This window comes from Falco rusticolus, chromosome W (genome assembly GCF_015220075.1).
Source record: "Falco rusticolus isolate bFalRus1 chromosome W, bFalRus1.pri, whole genome shotgun sequence".
NCBI classification, from domain to species: domain Eukaryota; kingdom Metazoa; phylum Chordata; class Aves; order Falconiformes; family Falconidae; genus Falco; species Falco rusticolus.
In genome coordinates, this window is record NC_051209.1 from 16,662,680 (window position 1) to 16,685,700 (window position 23,021).

A 23,021-nucleotide genomic window follows, 5' to 3' on the forward strand; every position below is an offset into this window, starting at 1 on the left:
CATCCAGAAACATCTCACAGTATTTCAGCAGAGGATATAAAGAATACTTGATCCAATGGAAAAGTAGAAGTAGAATTTATTAGAGATTGATTGTACAGAAATTTGGCTAAGACTCCAATGTGTTACACAGGTGTTTTATTTGTTTGGTTAGTGGGGATTATTTTTGTTCTGATTTGCCTTTTTTTCCCCTTTTTTCTCCCCCCCCCCCCCCTTTAATGCCTTAGAGACCTTAAAAAGGGGGAGGAGGGGAGGATGCGGAAGGGAAGGGTGTTCAGACAGTAGGAAAAAAACATTAAATCATCTGATCTGGTCAGATTGCTTACATTTGTCTTGGGTTATAAATATTTAAATATTTTACATCCATATATTGAGTTCTTGAGTCAAGAATACAGTAAAACTGTAGGATTGGGTTCTGATGTGATACAAACTGGCACGGATTCTTTGAACTTAAATGAACGATACCGTTTTGCAGCAAATCAGCATTTGAACCTATTTTGTTCTGACTTGTTGCCTAAAGTTATGCTTGTAAAAACTTGATTTTAGATGCTGAAAACAAATTTAGGAGCCCAATTAAAAGCCAAAAGTCTTGCTACAGACAGCCAGATTTGAAAATAGGGTTTTATGCTTAGGTAGAAAATAAAAGGAAGCAAATGTATAGGAATAGGTATAGGTATGGGTATGCGTTCCACTGTATTTTTATTGTTGTTATCTAGCAACAATTCACTTTTATCTCTGTGAGTACATGTGAGATTACAGCTTGGTTGTACAATGGTTGTTACATTAACTGGAACAGTCACATCACTGCCAGTTCCACTATAATTCACTGTTACACAACTACTTCAGAGAAGACAGAATAAAAATCCTCAGGAAAAAAAAATCACTTTTTATTTATTGATTTATTATGCTTTCTTATTTGAAGACCTTTTTGGGGAAAATGAATATTTTCAAGTTGATCAAGTTTAAAAAGCTTGACTGCACATTTAAAATTATTTTATATTTATTTCATGAATTTGCTTTTACTTTCTGAAGGGAAAAGATTATAAGTGTTCTTATAAATGAAAATAATCTGCAAAAATTAGAGAGTTTTCATCATAAATGCTTGAATATACACACCTCACACCCACCCTCACACCCACCCACCCCTTAAGGGGTATGTATCTTCCTCTCTTCTCCCAGTATATTTCTAACTGTAACGGCAATGTGTTAGTATTTCCCAGTTAGCTAATACCTTAAGCCTTCACTTAGATATTACCTGTGCCTGAGGATTAGTTCCGATCAATATTTTACATTCTGTAAATACACACTATTTTTAGATTTATTTGGTAAGTTTACTGGTCTGTTATTTTGCTTTCCTTTACCTTCTTTTTCTCTGTGAAATGACATACATCTTACAGCGACATTGCCAGTGAAAAGCCTGCTCTGCTGCCTCCTCCTCTGTTCCCATTGCCTCCTAGACTTGCAGCCTTTTACCTTCTCTTCTTGCAAAGAGCATCCTGAACTCCAGAAACTGAGCTTTCCCCCTTGCCGCTGAGGTCCTGACACTCAATCTGCATAGCTCTTATCTGTCCTGCACAGAAGGAGGGAGAGAGAGATGTGAGAAACTATTTGTTGCAGTTCAAAGTCAGGTTTCTTTTATGTTTTGTTTCTCTTTTCTCCCCCCTCCCCTACTTGCTTTTTTTTTTTTTTTAAATTCTCCTCCCCCCACCCCAAGATAAATAGAGGTAGAAAGGACAAGTGGTTTTGATTAGCATTTAAAATGTCAATTTTTAATGAAAGTGTAACCTCCAACCATCAACTTTGCACAAACTGGAGACAAGATTGCAAAATGAATGCTAATATCTTTGGCAGGCTTTGGCTGGATTGCCCTTCCGTGAACTTCCCTTGTTGTTAATTTGTTATGTCAGCCTATATTAGTAGTTTTCCAAAGCCTGAACTGGTGAGAGTATCAGCCTTAAGGAGCCAGAGTACATAAGAGTTTGCTGTTACTGATATTATTATTTAGCTGCACACAATTCTTTGAGGTCTGGGTCCTTCAGCACTGTACATTCAGCAGACCTAAATCTTACCAGATGGTGTTTCCCCAAAGGGGCTTATCGTTTAAGTGTAAAATGAGAGACAAGAATGAGGATGGCAAAGGGAGGAGGTTGAGAAGTAGCAGGTGAGATAATTCTACGTGACATGAGTTAGTTACATAAAGAAGAGACTACCCTTTCTACAAGCACATGCAACTGGCTGCATAAGCGCTTTAGATCTATTTCTAACAAGCCATTTGCTGTTTAGAGCAAAAGAAGACTTTGAAAGAAGTGGTGACATGGTGACATTCATGAAGATGTTCCCTATGCACAGAGGGAGGGAATTGTAAATATGGTGTGGGAAAATTTGAGCAGCGGAGCAGCAAAGGTTGACAGTGTTGGCACTGCACTGAATATTCCATTATACTTGGAATATGCATTTTGTTATTGAGCTCCATGTGAAAAATCGCAGGGTAAATTGCCATTTTCTGACTGAATCACCTTTATATTGCCAGGAGTCTTTCTAATATGTGAAATAGTCACCCAGCTTCACAGAAACGTCTATTTAAAATGAATCAAACACAAATATTTTGCAATGTACCACAAAATACATCTTTTCTTTGCCCATGAAATTATATCAGTTGGCTTTGCAGGTCATTTAATAGTAAGTGGGGGAAGCAAGATCAAATTAGTTTATTGTTCTAGAAAAAAGCTATGAATGGGACTTCAACTTTCTTGAAGCTTATTCTGAACATTAAAATCAACAACCTAAATGCTACCTGACTGCACAATTCAATGCAGGGATATCATTATCACCTCTGTGATATGTCTGTGTGTGTGTGTGCGCGTGCATGTATGCATATGCATTTATGCACAGTGCATTGTTTCTGTAAATAAGTTGCCCTGGCACAACTGAAATGCAGTCAGTGGTGGCATGCGATACAGTGACTATTTAACAGTGCAGACCATTGCCTTCAGGAGGAGGAGTGGAGATTAATTCTATATCTAACTGAAAGATTAAAGGCCCAATCCTGTGATCACAGAGGCCCATGAAGATGCTATCTAGGCCTGTGTTTTCTCCTTGCCAAAAATGTTGTACCTACATGAGCTGAAAGCACAGATCGCTGTAATACAGATCAGATATCAAGTGAAGGTAAGAAAATGGACCCAGCTGAATTCATAGGCTGCAACATTCTCTATGTAGTGTTTAAAGGACAGAGCTACTTATGCTACTCAAAGTACATCTTGTGTGTAGAGGCACATACACCCTAGTATGGATGCCTGTGTACCTGTCTGGATGAAGCATGCATACATGCCAGACTTTCATACACAAGAGGAAAAAAAATAAATTAAAAATAAAGGTAATGAAATTTGATCATCTCCATATTTAAGGTTACTCTAAGCACTTTGCAAATAACAAGGTACTTTAATACCCTGCTTGCACTTTAGTCTCATTTAATATAAAACCTATGAAAGATTATTCCTGAAGTCATTATCTTTAACTGTTGAGAGCATAGATCATGCCTAAGTTACTGAAGTGCCATGAGAAGTCTCAATGGGATACTGCTGAAGATCTGATATATGTCTTTCAGTCTCCATTGGAGTCAAATGACATGCAGAAGAAGAGCAATGATAACTTTGAAAAATGAAATGTGTTCTACAGGCAGCCAGGATCATAAGCCTATGGCAAGCTCAGGATGACTGAGCAATAGCATGTAAACCACTGTTGATTTCCAAATGGTGTTAATGAAATATTATGGGTGACTTGTTCGTTCTACCTATTAATCCTGTTTGCTTTGTAGATTGGCTTCAGGGGTGGCCATGAACTGCTTCCTTGTGCTTTGTGTTGGGAGCAGAGACCTGAGTGACTGTAAAGGGTTACTCAACTTTTCTCAGTCCTGTTCATGTGCAAATGCTCTGAGAGTGACACTTAGGAAAAGGAATCCAGCCAAGTTTGTCTAAAGGAGTTGAAATCTGAGGAGTAGAAAATTTACAAGTAATATAACAGAGAATTCATATTTGAGTGACAGGAGTTAGAAACTCAGTAAATTTCAGGGCAAGAATGCAGGGGAAAAGGATGCTTAGGAATGTGAAAGGAAGGTCTGTCACAAGAAAGAGAACTTGACTGTGCAAGTGGAGCTCTGGGAAAGCTAGTACTTAATGTACAGAGAATAATGGCATAACAGATACAATACTGGGTCAAGAAGGAGGTTTGGTATCATTTCCAGGAATGCCTTGTGACAATCTATGTCCTTTGCTCTGGTAAAGGAAAGGAAACATCCATAGTTGTCTATCTGGAACAGATAAAACTCCACAGATAAGGTACCACCACAACCACCAAAGAGGGTGCCCGAAAAGGACAGTTCCCTCGAGGCTCTTTGAAAGAATTGAAACAAAACAAGATGAAATTGAGCAAATCTCTGTATTACTCACAGGTTTGTTATGGAAAGAGTGATTATTTGACCCTTGATTCCATTTATAATAACTGCAAAAAGTTACTGAAGACCCCAAGTTCTGAATTCTGAGTTTGGCTGTCCTGAGAGTTGCTGCATAACCTAAAACGAGTCCTGACACTCTGCTTATATGTTTGATTATCCCCAAAATACTTACAGTGATATTAAGCTTCTTAAAAGAGTTTTGTGAACTGAAACCTGGAAAGTGTTTTGAGATCCTGGAATGTAATATGCTGTCTCAGTCCAACATATCATCATCCACTTTAAGCTATTTTGCACCCTTTATCCTCCTCTGAAAGCATTTTTCTGACTTCTGTGGGGTTTATTTTTCATATTTTTTGGTTGTAGTTGTTGTTTTTTTAAAAAAAAAAACACACAAACATATGAGGGCCATTTATATCTCCTCTCCCGATTCTTGATTAGAGGTTATTGACTTTGATGAACAAAATATTCTCTGAAGATATAGCCCTTTTTTCTTGACATGAATTATGCATAAAGTGATCTTCACTGCTGTAAACTTTTGAATCTAACGACCTGATGTATACATCAGATGAGCAAACTTTGGCTCTTTGGAAAAGAAAACAGTGTCTGACACTGTCCAATTTGCTTTTTCACTGTTGTTAAAACATATGAATATTCAAAGTCACTCATTGTTCCCCATATGATTCTATGCCTGTGTCAGTTGTAGTTCTTTATGTCTTTATTTTTTTCCCTAAAAAAAATTAAAATGAAATAGATAATGCTATTTAATTACAATTCAGTTCCAGCTGATGGCTGTAGTGGTGATGGCTTACTGGACTGTCAGGAATAATTTCTGTAGGAATTACTCTCATAGAATCATAGAATACCAGGTTGGAAGGGATCTCAGGGTTCATGTTGTCCGAACTTTGTTGGCAAATCACAGTCTAGACAAGATGGCCCAGTACCATACCCATTTGAATCCTGTGTCCAATTTTGGGAAATCCACTATTTCACTAGAGAGATTATTCCAATAGCTGATTGTTCTCATGAAAAGTTTTCCTCTTGCGTACAATTGGGATCTCCCTAGAGGTAACTTGTACCCGTTACTACTCATTTTTGCCATGTGACTCCTTGTAAAAAGGGAGTCTTCATCTTTTTTGTAGCCACCCTTTAAATACTGGAACTCCCCTGAGCCTTCCTTTCTCAAGGCTGAACAAACCCAGTTGTCTCCGACTTTCCTATGGCAGGCTTCCCAGTCCTTTGATCATCCCTGTGTCCCTCTCTAGCCTGTCCACATCTTTTTTTTACGTAGCAGGGACCAAATCTGAACACTATTCCAGGTGGGGCCTGACAAGCACTGAGTAGAGTGGCATAAAGTCTTCTTCATCTCTGATGGTGATGCTCTTGCTGATACAACCCAGCATTCTGTTGGCTTACTTTGCTGCAGCAGTGCACTGTTCACTCATATTCAAGCTTGCTGTCCCCTTCCACAAAAAGTCCCTTTCCACAGAGCTATTCCCCAGACAAGTAGATCTCAGTCAGTGCTGCACTCCTGGATTATGTTTTCCCAGGTGCAAGACCTTACACTTATCCTTGTTGAATTTAATCAGGTTCTCATTAGCCCACTCTTCCACCCTATCCAGGTCTTCCTGCAGGATAGCTCTCCTTTCTGAAGTGTCCACTTCCCCACTCAGTTTGGTATCATCAGCAAACTTTGTCAGGATACACTTGATCCCATCACCCAGATCACTTATGAAAATATTTGGACCCAGCTTGTGACAGGTTGCCAGTTTGAAAAGGAACTATTTACCACCACCCTATGGATGCCACCTGTCATCCAACTCCCCACCCACCACACAGACCACTTGTCTAGACCATAACGCATCACTTTCTCTTGGAGGAGGCTGTGGGAAACCATATCGAAAGCCTTGGAGAAATCCAGGTAGAAAAGGTCCACCACTCACCCATCAACCAAGCAGGTCACTTTGTCATAGAAAGTGATCAGGTTTGTCAAGCACAATTCTCCATTTCTGGAATTAGAAATTTGGTGGCTGAGACATAGGATTAGGAACACAGAATCTGAGGGCATATCCCCCCTTCATTATTTTCTTGCTGTGCATAGTCTAACAAATCCCTTAATCTGTTTTTACCTCACTTTAGCCATCTGTAATTATTATTATTAAGTAGGTATTTAAAATGTCCAGAGTTGCTGATCCTGATAAAAGTCCTGTTGTTTTAGGTAGTGTACAAAGATTTGGGAAGTGACACTTCTTGAGGAGTTTACTGGTTAAGAAACATGCCAAAGCAATGCCCGGGGGAGGGATGCTGTAATGCTTTTAAGCTGTTCTAAGATCTTTAGATACAAAGCATTAATATGCACACTGGAATGTATGTGCACAGCCATAGAACCAGCATATTATATTGTTCATAAAACACATACACATACATATAGACATACTTCATCCTCCCCATGTTTTCTGAACATATTTCTCCAATTGCATATAAATTTTATCCTTGTTCTGTAATGATATGACAGTAAATTAATTACCATAAATAAACCAGACACAGGGATTGGTGCATAAAGTTGTCCTAGCTTCATACAAGATCTGACCTTGGAACAAAGAATACTTTACATCCGTGATGATTCTATCTGCCGTTGATGAATCACAACTCCTGCTTATGTTTAATCACTGCTGACAGTAACAGCTGACAGCTAGTTAGGAAGAAAAAAGTCCTCAGCAACTAAATTCTTTTCTACAGAAGAAAATAAAACTCTTTATATATGACTGGTTTTGCATACAGACAGAGCGATCAGAAGGATGATCTGCAGAATTTTTATATACCGAATAAATGCTTTGCCTGATTTTTCCCTTTAAATATAGCTGCATTTATTTACTCATTTTCACTTGTCATTACAATTTCAGTACTGGCTTTGGAGATTTTTTGGTTAGCTATGTCATCATTTTTGCTCAAGCCAATGATTTGAATTTATTTGTAAAATTTAATGAGAGAATGCTATTTTTCTTTTGCATTTGGAGAAAATGGGGAATTTGTGGTGATACTTTTATTTTCAGGACTAATGCTCTATATTGTTGGCGGGCAGTCAGTTTTCAGTGTTGATGAAAGGAAGCTGTTAATATCAAAGGAGATTTTTGCATCTGATTTTTTTTTATCATTATGTCCTTGTGCATCAATTTAGTCCTGTTATTGGCCCATTGAAATAAGTGGGACAAGAGGATAGTAGACTATTTTACATAAGCAACAGCTATGAGAATTGGCTCTGTATTACAAGTTTGTGTCTCTCAGTTGGAGAATTAGATTTTTGTGCCCAAGCTTCATGTGTGATTGTTTATGAAATGGGGATATTTATTACTTTCTGCCCTCAACATTTACAATGTGGAAAATTCTTGCAGGATTTTGCATCACAAAATGTTTTTTTAAAAAAAAAAAAAAAAAGCAAAGAGACTGTGTATCTCTTAGTTCTGTGTAGCAGGGAAATGACAGAATTTGGTCTGTCCTACAGAATATGGAGTTGTGCAATGAAGTCAATGTGTGGCCAAGCTGCTTAACACTGTGAGGGATGACAGAGTGGCTATTTACCAGAAATTTATTCTCATCTAGAAAACAGACTGCAACTCTCCAAAAAATCACATTCTATAAAGAAAAGTCACACAGACAACAAACTGTTCTGTCTGTTCCTTGAGTTTTTTGGTGTGTCCCTAAATACAGTGTTTGCTCTCTTGGGTACCATGCTACCATACTACATCTGTAGGGTCTTTGAAGCAGATCTATCATACGTACAGCCAGGTCAGTCTGGAAAGTACTGGTAGTTTTCTACACAGGTGAATGTATAAATGATTTTTATCCCTACAGATGAAAGAACAAAGGACTCCCCCCAAGCCCCTGTTTTCCCCTCCCCACCAAAATTCAGCAATGGAAGTGGGGTTTTTTAACAGAAATGACAGGGTTGCTCAGGTTAAGAGAAAGTGTTCTAATTCTGGGGATATTTAGAAGACACAGTGAAGCAGTAATACTGATCTCATTCCTATGCTTAGTCCCATAAAGTTGGTTGGGGGGGAGAGGTTGATAATGGAAAAGAGTTTTAAAACAAATTTATGGTAATGATTTAATAATCACATTATTACTTCAAAAGAAGTAACATACAATTTTTTTTATGATACCTCATAAACTGACTCACGGAAAAGATTGCAACAGGAGACATCCCTTTAATAAAGGTGGTAAACTACATCAAAATTCTTAAAACTGTAAGCTGAACCAAAAAAAGCTCAAAGTAAATCAAAATATTTTGCATTCATTTAAACTCTGGGAATAATTAGTTATTGGATCAATTTATCCACAGTCCTGGTTTCTCCAGCATTTAAAGACATCAAAATTTAAGCAAAATCTATCTCTCAAAATGGTCTTAAAGTAGGAAGTAGTTGGTGAAATGAATTGGTTTTCTCTATGAAAATCAGGACAACTGCTTAAAACAACCTGAAGTCTGCTAACCTGGGAACCATTTGGGAACCATTCCTTTTGCTATGAATAAGCATATCAATGGCAATTTTGGTGTTTAGGGGTTTTGTTGGGTGGGTTTTTTTTCTTTCTTTCTTTTTTGGTATGTTTATTGTGTAAAATTTTTAACATCTTTAACATTTCTGTTAAAATATAAATGAATATCATATAGAATTGGAATCAGTTTGTCTGGTTTAATTCTCCCTTTTTTATTTATTATGGTATATATTTTTCAAAGCTGGTGATTTTTCATATCCAGAAGTATCAGGTAGGTATAAACAACAAGCTTAACTGACAAAAGGCACTAAATTCATTCTTGTTGCTGATATGCCTTTCTTATGAGAAAATATAAACCAGGCATCCCTTGTTGCAAAGGAAGTGTGTAATACAAATACCATGGATGTACTTGCATGTTTCTGTGTACTATATAGACATATATATGTGGGTACACTGGATGTTGATAGCTTTTATCTCCTTTTCTATTACCAACAACCAAAAACCCCCACAGTTCTGTGATCGCTAAATATTTGCAGCTATTTCCAAGAAGTCTAGATGGGTCTGACCACTGCTTAAAGTACGTGACCTAACTGTGCATTTCATGATAACAAGAGTTTTACAGATAAGCCAATAATTACTGTTCATTACATTTCTTAAGTGAAATGCAAGGTGGGTATGGGTACTAACAAAAAAGTCAAAAGAGTTGGTTGTTTGGTTTTGTTTTTGGTGTTTTTTTTTTCCCAATTAGTTATCAGTACTTACCTCCATCTTCTGCCACTTTTGGAGCCAGGTTACTAAATAACCTTGCCCTGGGCAGTGTTTTTACATCTGAACATTGGCACATGTAATAGCTGCACCACTGGTCTGTAGTGGTCAAGAATACCTTACAAGAGTAACAGCATTGAAGAAAATTGGATTTGTTGTGTATTTGCAGACAGGTCATCGATAGGAAGTACATCTGAACATGAATCTTAACTTATTTTGTGTTTCTAACTACTTAAATAAAACGGAAAGAAGGGAGGCAAGAAAAGGAAGGAAGGATGGAAGGGAGGGTTGGAAGGAAAATTAAATAAAAAGAGAAGGACAGAAAGAGAGAAAAAAGGAAAGAAAGAAATATAAAGAGAGAAAGAAAGACAAATTTATCCTGAGAGACACTAAAGCAAAGCTGAATTTCTGTGCTTTAGTACATTTTTTCTCGTATTTTCACCCAAAATGATATCCTGAAAAAATTATTCTTATTAATGTTCTCTTCGTTTCTGCAGGGGGCATAAAAATAACTGATGAGTATAAGAATATAAACCATATGGTTAGTGAGGCAAAGGTGATAATTAGAACATGCTGTACTACGCAGTAAACAAAGCTATTATGAACGATAGAGTTCTTTATAGAGTATTTAAAAGGGGGATGGAAATAATATACTTTCCCCCGACTGGCTTAAAAGCTCTGTCTGTAACTACCATGAAAAATAATAAAAAGAAAGAAGAAGGAGATTTGGAGTTAATCACTCAAAGGGTTGGATTCTAGTTAAAAACAACTGCAAATATTATCAATACTTATTTGATTCTATACTAATTTATGGATAGCATATTATTTGTTTCTCATTTAGTCATGTGTTTGGAAAGGATAAATCATGTCACAACTGCAAATACAAGGTTGTAGAAGAAAAGTGCTATAGATTTATTTCCCTAGTAGAATTATCTGTCACTGTGTATGTTTTCTATTTCCAATGTCAAAGACTCGTATGTTCTAAAGATGAGTAGAGTTTATTGGGTACAAGGGGTAAATCCAACCTAGAATTTAATATTGCAAGGGTTTTAGGGCCACAAAATTCTTCTCCCCCAATTGTGAAGACTAACTGTATATTTGATACTGAGGTTACAACTATAAAAAATTATCTCAAAGATAACCACATTAAAATACCTTTATATACTTTTGATGCCTTTAAGAATATGCAGCTGTAAAAATACCTCCTACAAAATCAGAGCACCCATTCTGGGAAAAAGGATATGGCATCAAAATGTGCTCCAAGACAAGCAGCCCTGAAATACACCTCAGACTGAATCTTGACCAAAAAAACCCCCAACCATACCAACCCAAACAAAAAACACCAAACACAAAACCAAACAAAAAGAGTGTCCTGAATTACCTGTCCATCTGTTACCTGCTTGAGGTCTGTCCTGTCTTATTTATCTTCTTTTAAAAGCCAAGCCAATATGATCTTACTGTTACTATAATAACAGTTTGGTTTTTGGACCAAACCCAGGAACTGAATGCACACACATGACTGTGCCACACCAGTTATGCAACAGAAAGTTTTGAACTTTTCAAGTCACTATTCGAGAGACATAGATTCTCTTTCAATGCCTGTACACACTGAATTTGAGATCTGGTGATATGTGTACCATCTTGTTGCTTCCTGCATAGACAGTGTATGAATGGATTCTGCATCCCATACACAGTTAAAAATTCCATTATATGTTACTAAAAGCAATGCAGATGAGAATAGATTTAAAGAGCTCGAGAGCAGTCAGGCATATCATGGAATAGGAACATATAATATAATAAACTGCATGAGGGGAAAAAAGTTGGATTGACTGGTTCATGGATCAAATTTCAAATCTCAATGAAGAATACTCTCTTTACTGAGAAATAGTCATTAGTTGGAAAAAAAGAGATGTAATCAGAAAAGGATGGAAAAAGAATTATATGTGATTTTTTGAAGTGATAAAAAACCTCAACAGAAGGAGGTGGAAAATTTTAAGTAGCTTGTCAAAGGAGAGTTAAAAAGAGAAGCTGAAGGTTTAATTAGAATGGTACAGGAACAGGTTATTCAAATGACGTATACTAAACATGAGACAGACAGTGCATCCTCAATGTAGAGTTTGTGTCCAGAGCCCAGAAAAAATTGTTCATATTACAAGTAGGCATTTCTAAAAATCTGGCTAGACATGTATAATGCACAGAATAGCAGAGTTTGTGTGATCAAAAGTAGTATAACCACTGTAGACAAAATTAGCAACATAAGTACATAATATTACTGAGGGTTTTTTCAGTCGCTGTGTTAGGAAATACATGTAGCCATGGCAGCTACAAAAAAGGAGACTGATTAAACATCATGTACTTTTGTATTTTATTTAATGCAAGAAACAATGATTGCTTTTTAAAAGAGATGGACAGTCTGGATCAAGAAAAGTACAAGCTTGTTGTCATGAACTTATAGTGCATGAGGATGGGAATATTTCAAAGAAAATTTGGTCCTAATACTGGATTGTGGGTCCTCAGAAAACGTTAAGTAGCCAATAAGTATAAATAAAATATCAGGAAAGACAACTTAAACCTCATGTTTTGTTGTAAACAAAGCCCCATACAAGGAGTGTTTCTCTTCCATCACTTCCAGGAAGCTTTCATTTTGGAGAAAACATTTAAAAAAAAACCACCAGAAGATATGTTTCCACCCTTATAGTACTTAATTAAACCAAGATCCTTAAAATTTTTACAAGTACATTACATCTGGTGTCTTTATTAGCATTCAACTAACTGTCATAAACCAGTGAAGAAGTATTTTGAACAGTGTTCCCAGAAGGATCTTTCATTCTTTATTTCTTCACTTTTCCCATTAAGTTTTTGTTTGCTATTTCCTTTAGCCTTTCTCCTGCTTTTTCATCTCTCAGTGTTTCTCTTCGCTTATCCATTGTGATTGTGAAGTATATAACCTTGCAAAAGCAGATCTAATCCACAACAGTTGTAAGATGAAGAGAACTCCCCTGAAGTTACACATATTTCTGGCCAAAAGTGACCACTCAAAATAGGGAGACAGGTGAAACGTGTTTCTGCAGGGCAAAGGCACATTCATTATGGCTACAGGTGACTTCTACGCTTCACTCAGGATTTAGATCCCCCACCCTCTCCTGAAATTATGCTCTTCAGAAATGAAGTATTTGAGGTGCAGCCTCACCAGTGCAAAGTACAGAGGGGATGATGACAGCCCTGGTCCTGCTGGCCACACTGTTTCAGATACAAGCCAGGATGCTGCTGGCCTCCTTGGCCACCTGGGCACATGGGGGGCTCATGCCCAGCTGGCTGCCGACCAGCCCCCCCAGGCCCTTTACCCCCAGACAGTTCCCAGACGCTCTGCCCCCAGCCCACAGTGCTGCGGGGGGCTGGTGTGACCCACGGGCAGGACCCAGCACTGAGACTGGTTGAACATCATACAACTGGCCTGGGCCCATCGGTCCAGGCTTCCCAGATCCCTCTGCAGAGCCTTCCTACCCTCCAGCACATCCACACTCTCCCCCAGCTTGGTGTCATCTGCAAACTGACTGAGGGTGCACTTGATCCCCTCATCCAGATTATCAATAAAGACATTAAACAGGACTGGCCCCAGCACGGAGCCCTGGGGAACACCACCTGTGACCAGTCACCAGCTGGATGTAACTCCATTTCCCACCACTCTCTGGGCTCGGCCATCCAGCCAGTTTTTTACCCCAAAAAAAGAGTACACCCTTCCAAGCCATGAGCAGCCAGTTTCTCCAGGAGAATGCTGCGAGAGATGGTGTCAAAGGCTTTATTAAAGCCCAGGTAGACAATATCCACAGCCTTTCCCTCATTCACTAATTGGGTCACCACATCATAGAAGGAGATCAGGTTTGTCAAGCAGGACTTGCCTTTCATAACCCCACGCTGGCTGGGTCTGATCCCCCAGTTGTCCTGCACGTGCCACGTGATGGTATTCAGGATGATCTGCTCTATCACCTTCCCCAGCACCAAAGTCAGGCTGACAGGCCTGTAGTTCCATAGATCCTCCTTCCAGCCCTTCTTGTAGATGGGCATCACATTTGCTAACTTCCAGTCAGCTGGGACTTCCCTTGTTAGACAGGACTGTTGATAGATGATTGAAAGTGATTCAGTGGTTCAGAATTGTCTCCCAAGGGACTCTGCCAACCAGGCTCCTAACCAGGCCAAAGTCAGCCCTCTGGAAGTCCAAGGTAGTGGTTCTGCTGACCCCCCTCCTTAATTCTCTGAGATCTCAAATCTTTATCATCTCATGAGCGCTACGGCCAAGATGTCCTCCAGTCACCACATCACACACCAGTCCTTCCCTGCTTGTAAACAGCAGGTCCAGCAGGGCTTCTCCCCTGGTGTGCTCAGTGACCAGCTGTGTCAGGCAGTTCTCTTCCACACACTCCAGGAACTTCCTAGACTGTTCCCTCTCTGCTGTGTTGTGTTTCCAGCAGATATCTGGTAGGTTGAAGTTCCCCACAAGAACAAGGGCTAATGATCTTGATACTTCTCCCAGCTGGCTGTAGAATGTTTCATCTGTGTCTTCATCCTGGTTGGGTGGTCTATAACAGACTCCCACTAGGATATCTGCCCTGTTGGCCCTCGTCCAGATTTTTACCCATAAACACTCAACCCTGATCTCACCATCATTCAGCTCCAGGCAGTCAATGCAGCCCCAGACGTGCAGAGCCTCTTCTTTCTTGCCTAGGAAAAAAATGATTTGTTTTGCTTCTAGAACGTAACCATTTTTTTTTAAAAAAAATGAAAGCCTCAAAACTCAGGTGTTGATAATAATTAAAAAACTTAAGTATTGTACAGCAGACAGACTAAAAATTGATGAACCCGAGCTATTTCCACAACAATGCCAAATTAAATTAAAAATGTAACAAAAGCACGGGACAAAGGATCTTATCAGGCAAACAAGGTTAATAAATGGACTGTAAAACATCCCAGTGAATCTGGCCTCTGGAGTTTGAAACAGACACTATGAAAGCAAGTGAATACACTCATACTCTCATCTGAGAAATAGTTTAAATATGCTCATAACTCCTGCTCTGTGATTTTCTCTAACCAAACCAAATGGGACTTCACTGAGAGACAGTGTGGCTGCAGTGACAGCATATTCCTTGCTATTTGGAAGAAGTGGATCTACCCCTGAGTTCCTCTTTGTGCGTTTGTTTTCTAGCTTGTGAAATATATGAGTTGCATTTAGCCATATATTTTAAAGGGTTTTGAGATCAGCTGGTATAAAAATAAAGACAGTATTATTAATTACGGACCACAGGCTTTCTTGTTCCCTTGGATAATCTCTGACATTACATCTACTGACTTTTTCATGTTATGTATGACAACACAAAATATCAGGTAAACAACAATTGGAGTTTAAAATAAAAATCACTTTAATTTATTCAAAACCCACATTGACGTGAGTCAATGAAACAAAGGGGGTTTATACAATATGTCATTACGCACATACCTAGTAGAATAGACATAGGTTACTAGATTAGCACATCAGCTACTCTTCTACTGTCCACATCCACACTCTCACCTGAAGTATGTATGAGGTAACAACCTCCTCCTCCCAACAGCATTAAACCATTATGTGTTATATGTGGTGTTAATGTCTGAGCATAAACACTTATTTCAATTATTATCCTAACTGATATTTACCATTTGTACTAAGTTTTCTATCATCTAAAATCTAAATATTCATTATTAAGTTTTGGTTGTGGTTTTTTTTTTTTTTTATTTGTTGGATCTTTTTGCAAGGGATTTTTTGCCCTGTATTTGTGCTTAATAAATAAAAATTTGAGTATATTGTTGGACATAGATGTATTACCACAGTATCTACTACTTATTATTTAGTATCATTTTGGGGCTTTTTTATTATTATTATTTTTTATTCCACTATCTTAAAGCATGGTAATATATGCATTTAATTGCTGACACACATGAGATGCAGTGAAGGCAATGGCTACAATGTTAGCTGTCACCCAGTTTGATCTGTGACCTGTACCTTAGGTGCTGAGCGCCCATAACATCCAGTTTTCTGTATGCGTTATTGTTTAGATCCCCTGAAATCAGGGAGGAGGTAGGCATTGCTGAGCACAATCAAAATAGATATTACCAAAATTAGAAATCACTTTGGAAAATTCAGTCACTGTTCTGGTGGTTAGCCTGAATTACTAGTAAAGGGCAAGAAGGTAGAGCGAAATGGATCTTTTAACTTCAGGGATTAGGCTCTGGATGCTTGACCATTGTGCGTGTTAGTTGCAGACAATGGCAATGGGGATAAAAGAAACACTTGATATTTATGATGAAGATTCTTAACCAAAAATAAATTAAATATGTCAAGGATTTATATTGTTGAGTATGGAAATTTAATCCAAGTACACATATGGCCGCTATTAGAAAGCTTCAGAGTGCCTGAACCTTTTAAAACTTTAAGAGACTGGTACAAAAACTTTAATAACTTCAGGTCACAAAAAGGAGCTGAGTAGATGACTCAAAGGCCATCATTAGAGGGGAAGTTAGGTATTCTTCTGGGCTGCTATTCACTGTGTGTCTTTGCTTTATAATGATTGGTATAAAATGGTTCTTTCATTTAGAGTGCAGAGAATTTTTAACTCATGAAAATACTATTTCCTGCTGGAAAGGCCCAGGTTTGCCTTACATTATTATATGTCATTTTATGTTGTGTTACATTATGTTATGTTACGTTACATTATATTGCATTGTTTCATCATAAGTTTTATGGTTTTCTTTTAATGCTGTTTTCTTTCTGAACCCTAAGTAGACTTTGATGTTCAATTCCAAAAGAGATCTTGAGAAATACTTGAACTGGAATTATATTTCAGTTAGATCCGGAATATAATTATAGAGAAGTATACCTCTTTGCACTTTTCTGAATGTTGGTCTGGATTTGTGAGATTTCCTGACAATAGGAATGATTCAGGGCTGTAATACTGAGAGGTAGAAACAATGCTTAAAAGTACTTCCTATTCTGACAAAACCTTTTTCTACTTTGGAGAGAAATTGATTGGTATTGCTCTACAGCAAGACTTCCCAGTTTCACAGTTTGGGAAGAAACATGCATGAGTTCATGGAGGAAGACTGTTACCAGGAGAAACCTGGTTGCTGAGGGAAGCTGGCAGAAGGGTAATATTTGGATGCTTTCTATGCAGGATACAAGATTGGGGTATTCAATGAAAATCTAAATTGGTAAAAATGGTGTGAATTTCCTTAAAACAAATGAGGAAACAAACAGGTAATTGGTAAGGTCAAAAATATTCTGGAAAGAAGGATCTAATTGGAAAAAGAATATTTTGCTGATTTGTCCACCTTCTGATTTTCTTTTAAAGTTCTCATTAGCAGCATGTTTCTTCATTCTTCACTAATGAATTTCAAAAAAGCTACTCATCTTTTAAGCACAAAATAAATCTCATTCTTTAAAAATAAAAAAAAAAAGTGGGACTGATTCTCAGCTGTCATAAACTAACATATTCCCATTAACTGTAATTAATCTACTCCAATTATCGTTACCTGAAGATCAAGTCTTGCAACTGAGTTAACGTTTTCACTGGTCTATTGAACGAAAAAACTCTGTCTGTGTGTCTAGCTGTGTAGTTATCTACATAACAGTTCTACTTACATAGATATAGTATTGTCATTGAATATCTGGTCAGTCTGCTGCATTTCTTACTGAAATTAAAATTAAGATTAAAAATAAACACTTAAGAAAACCTTTTTTTTTTTTTTTTCTCCTTGAATTTAGCCCATTTTTTGACACTGGAAAGCAAACATGAGTTTCCATCACAGAGGGGAAAAAAAGAAAGTAAAAAAGAAACTGAAGTCAGTATGTTATATGTAAGTATGTGTAACATTAGACTTTAATTTCAGATCAACCTATTGCTAGTACAAGGTAAGAATGATCAAAAAAGAGAGTGTAAATGCTCCTTTACTTTCCAAGTATCTCTTAGCTTAACTAACAAAGGACAAAATTTGTCATGCTAATTTGGAAACATTGCTGAAATTATTGTTATTAATTCTCTTCTAGGGAACAGGGAAGAGGAAGAGAGTGTAGACAAATAGAGAACAGAACTATAATGCTTAGAATGTGCAGTGACATGTGCAGTTACTCAATGGAAGGGGTACAACACTGTGAAGAGCTTCCATTCCATTTACATCCCACACACATCCTCAAATTAGTTAAGAAAGCACACCATTTAGAGCAAGGCCCATGCATTAGACCCCCCCCCTCCCCAGTATCCCCTACATACTGGGCTGATACATTTCCTGAGATTAAAGCAGAACAACAGACCACACTGGCTGCAGTTTAAGATTGTTTAGGATTTTGGCCATATAAAGATGCATAATGTCAGGATTTTATACACATCACTGGAAATTTCCTTGGTTTACACATTTAGACCAGATCCCAGGCAGATTCAACATATTTTTTTATGTTAATCTTATTTGTTTCATTGGAAGAAAGTGAGTTCATTGCAGAAAAAAAGTCCATTGTAACTGCCTGGACATGGTCCAGGGCATGACACATGACCTCAAGAGGTTCCTTCCAACTTCAACCATTCTGTGATTCTGTGAAAACTCAACTCTAATTTCACAAGATGCTTTTTCTGAACTCATATGAGTTACAAATTTTTTCTTGCACTGAAACTTGGAAGGATAGTGGCCCTTCAGGGAAGGTGTTGTTGCTTTTACATGTTTTACATCTTTATTTACCATAAAGTAAGCTGACTTTCAGTGCATGCTACCAGCAGGTGTGTTGGGACAGCCCTCTTTCTATTTGTAGAGTGAGGAAGACAACTGGGCTTTGACGGTTTATTTTCAGTGGGAGAACTTTTGTGATATTAGATTTCCATTTCATAGTGCTCAGATTTATGATGGGTAGTAAAACCATACAGTGAGTCTTAGTTTTATTTAATGATTCAAGAGGTACCAGGCACCATGTTATCACGCTAATCACAAGGCTAACATTGCATCTCTCGGCCTTGCTAGGAAACATATTGAAAACCAACTTGTGAGATTCTCATCACTGTGTTTGTAAGACCCTATGATGCATGCATATTTTTCCATGTGCTTACTCACAGATAGGTAGTGGAGCCCTTTTAAAACACAACCACTGGATCAACAGAAGAACACATTCTATCTGAAGTAGTGGTTACAACCCTGCAGTTGAAGGGTAGCCACGGTATTTCTACCCAAATTAAGACATTGGAAAGTAAAGTCATTAGACCCTTCTCTGAAAAGACACACATGAAGGACAGCAAAAACTTTAGTCTCATTTCTAAAATGATGGATGCAGAAGAGTTTTAAATATATATATATTTATATGCATTTATTTCAACAGGGGTTTTAGATTAAATACAAACCTTAAGCCCTAAAGCTGCACAAGATCCCAGTTTCTACCAATATCAATTGCAATTACCTACTCATATACGTAAAATGCTTTTTAGAAGTATTTACCTTTTACACACTAGCTGCTTCTCTGGTACTAAGAGAGGCTTGTCTAGTCCAGCAATCAATGAAAAAATTCAGTAGTGGCACACTCAAGAGGTTTTGAATCTTTATCGTAGCATATGCCAGGAAATTCATGCAAATACTGCATTTCTATGCCCAGATCTGGTCACCGCATGTGTCAAAAGGATAGTCAGTGAAGTACCTACCTAGATTAGATCATATTATACACTCTCTAAGGCTCGGACTATATGTATTTTTCATCTTGCACAATACTGAGCAGATGGACCTTGATTGTCAGAAGCCCTCAGCAGCCAATATTCTGAGTTCTTTGTAAAGCTTTTCCTGTTGCGGAAAAGGGGAAAAAAATAGTACAGGGAGTATTTTACTGCCTCAATTACAGTACACTTTTAATGAGCTCCCCTCCAGACAATGCACTGTCCGTTAGGATTCAATCTTTGAACAGAATAAAACCCCAACACTCTTGTTTCTTTCTGGTTTATAAGAATGCCCCAGTAACTATGTCCCAGTTAGGCATCATTTTTCTTATGGACAATTTATATACATATAAATATAAAAGTAGACATAAATGTCTATAGATGCATGCACAAATGCATGTGTATTACTGTGTGCTTGTATATGTGCATATTCCATCTGTGTATATTTTTAAATATGCAAACAGAATCCTTTTTACTCTCTCCGTAGAAGTTGTTATAGTCTCCCATAGCAACAACTCACAGATAAAGAATCTCACATCAAACCAAATTGTACATTGAGGACACGGCTGACTGTTGCACCAGCATTATAGGTCTGATTTAAATCTACAGAATTAAGGAGGTTCCCACTGCAAGTCTAACCTCAGCTCGACAGGCTATGATATAACAACACATATGGCAAATAACATCATGTCCTCTTCTTTTTGACATAGAAAAATGAGTTACAAAGTGTCTGGGGCTTTTTATGCCAAATTTCCTAACTTTTGTGGGTTTAAATCTTCCCCCAAATGTTAATATTATGGAAACTGCTGTTTTGATGTTTGAGAAGACATCCAATCCTGCAGCAATTACATTCTGTTTCCCTTGGTTTGGAGGAATTTCTTCTCCTAGACGGTCAGTTGAATTGAATATCATAAAATAGAAAAATACTTCCTTGTGACAGGACAGGTGGAAATTTTATGCTCCAGGACTGTTCAATAATGATCTTTGGCTGCATTCATATACACAGACAGAGCAGACAGCTATTAATGTGAAGACATGCAGCATGGAAAATATAATTCATGACTCTCTGCCCTTTCACACACACTTTTCACTAGCAGAAACGCTTCAGTACTTGTTAACACTGTGAAGTACACAGTTTCAACCTCAACTTCCACTCCCTAGAAAGTAACACAGTTAAAATCATGTTTCTTAAGAGACGAGAAAATATAAGCATCACAATTTTCAAGCCTATGTGATTCATAGTCAATGCAAGAGAAGATACCCATAATCTCAGTTCAGTGGTAGTTGTTTTTTGTTTTGCTCATTTCCATTTCACAGGTCTTTTTTTTTTTTTTTTTTTTTTTTTGTACTAGAGTAACATTCCCATATAGGGTGCCATATTTTTTAAATTTTTTATAATTACAATGTTAATTTCCAGAATTTGGCGTTTTTAGTTTGGGTTCATTGCTGTTGCTTTTCTAAGCTGAGTGAATAATTTAAAACTGTGAAGTGCACTGGTAGCGTAGTGCTTGCTTGGGACTGGGATATCAGAAAGTACATGTACAAATAAAGTAACAAAACCTTTGCTCCTTTCAAAAATTCAGAAATACATCAAGTGTTTTCTCAGGAACAGTAAAGAAATACATTTTAAAAAAAATCCCAAACACCACAAGTTTTATTTTCCTGCTTTAAAAAGTTAACTAATTGACCTTAACCTATTTAATTTTCATATGAATCAAAATAAAATATCAGAATCATATGAATCAGAAGAAAAACTAATATTAAAATGTCCCTTATCACACCTTACAAGACAAGGGCATTTGGCATAATATAAAAGTCACTCAGTTCTTTGAAGATGAAGGTTTAAGGGGAACAATAAATTTAACATACATATTGCAATGTGTGTACACAAATTGCTTCCTACTCCAATCTCTCCAGTGACTTCTATCTCCTTCCAAACAACAACACCCCTCCAAAAATATCTTGAAAATTACTGTCTTAATAAAATCTCCAAAATGAAAAAAATGTACAACAGTTACCTATGGGACTTTGATATCTGTTTTATACTTTAACATTTTATTTTGTGCTACAACATTGTTATAAAACAATTTTAAAAATTAATTTATACTACTTCAGATTCAAATTCAACTTTTCATTCAAAAAAAATGGACTGGAATTGAGGTTAAGAAATTCAGAACTTAAACTTGATCTTAACTTTGACAAAGTTTTAGGCACTCAGATCCAAGAACTGGAAGCTACAGGTCGTACAGTGTTAGGCCTATTCCTCCACAGTATCAGTTCCTTCTGTGTTTTGACCTCTAAAGTCACTGTCTCTGTTAATTCCTGCATGGGATGTAGATGTGTCTGAATTTTTAGGACACAGGAACTACTTCAAACTTGAGGCTGGTGTCTGAGCCAAATGCTTCTGTGCTGCTATTCACATTGCTTAGAGAAAACAGTCCTCTCTGTCCTGCACCTAGATTTCCTCTCTGCAGAACTGAATTTTTGCTCCAGACTGAATCCTGAGAGCAAAGACAGGTTGTGCAAACAGTTGGCCATGGAATATAATGTGTGTTGGAAGAAGAGTTCGCCGGAGTCAAGAAGACGCTCAATATGAGTTATGCATCTTGCTCAACTTTATTAGTTTCTAACACTACTTATATAGAACCGATACACATGCATATTCGTAAAGCAGAAATATAATTAGTTAGTAGTCTCTAAACGCGCGCGGTTCTCACACCCCTAATTTTCATGACTAAAATAAGCATTCTATCCATGTAGCTAATTGTGTTGCTGTGCTTCAGCCTTGTAGTTTGTTACTCCCTATTTTCCCATACCGCTCCCTATCTTTCTTGGCCCTGCAAATGTGGACCAAATTGACTTGTCCATCTGACACAGGTGACAAATTGCATGACCTTGGTTGAATAATTTTCTATGCTTGGTCTTTCCTGTAAAACAGGAATAAAGATACTTCCGCGCTTCCATTGTAAAGACATAGTTGAAGAGGTCACACACAGGTTTAATTGTTTCAGTGTCTCATCTCTGACAGTGGCCAGTAGCAGGTTTGGATAGATGAGAAGAACAAGATAACCAGTAACATTTTCATTTGCTACCGTTCCTTAGGTTCTGGCAACATGGAAAACAAAATCCTAAGGATTTCCAAAGACAAAGTTTGCATCTATACTATTTTGCTTAATATTTCATAATGGACTTTTCCTGGGTTCAGCAAATGAATTTAACTAAAAACGATTTAACTCATTTGTAGTTTTGGCCCACACTACATTTTGTGGCAATAAGTCCCACAGCTGAATTACCTGTTCTGATAAAGCATGACATAATATAGCAAAACAAAACAATTTCCTTTTGCTTGCCTTAACATGCATGCCTAATAGATAAAAGGAGTGAGAAGTTTTGAATAAATGGTAAATATTAGCAAATCCTTATATCTAAACTAAGAAATCATTCTTATACCTTTTCTAATGTTATTTTTTAAAAATAATAACTGGCATATCAAAGAATAAAACTGAAATACACATGGCTCAGAGGATATACCTTCATCAGAATTTAGGAGGGGGAAATTAATAGATCTTTCTATATTTCTTCCTATGTCATTAACAACATTATAATGCAAA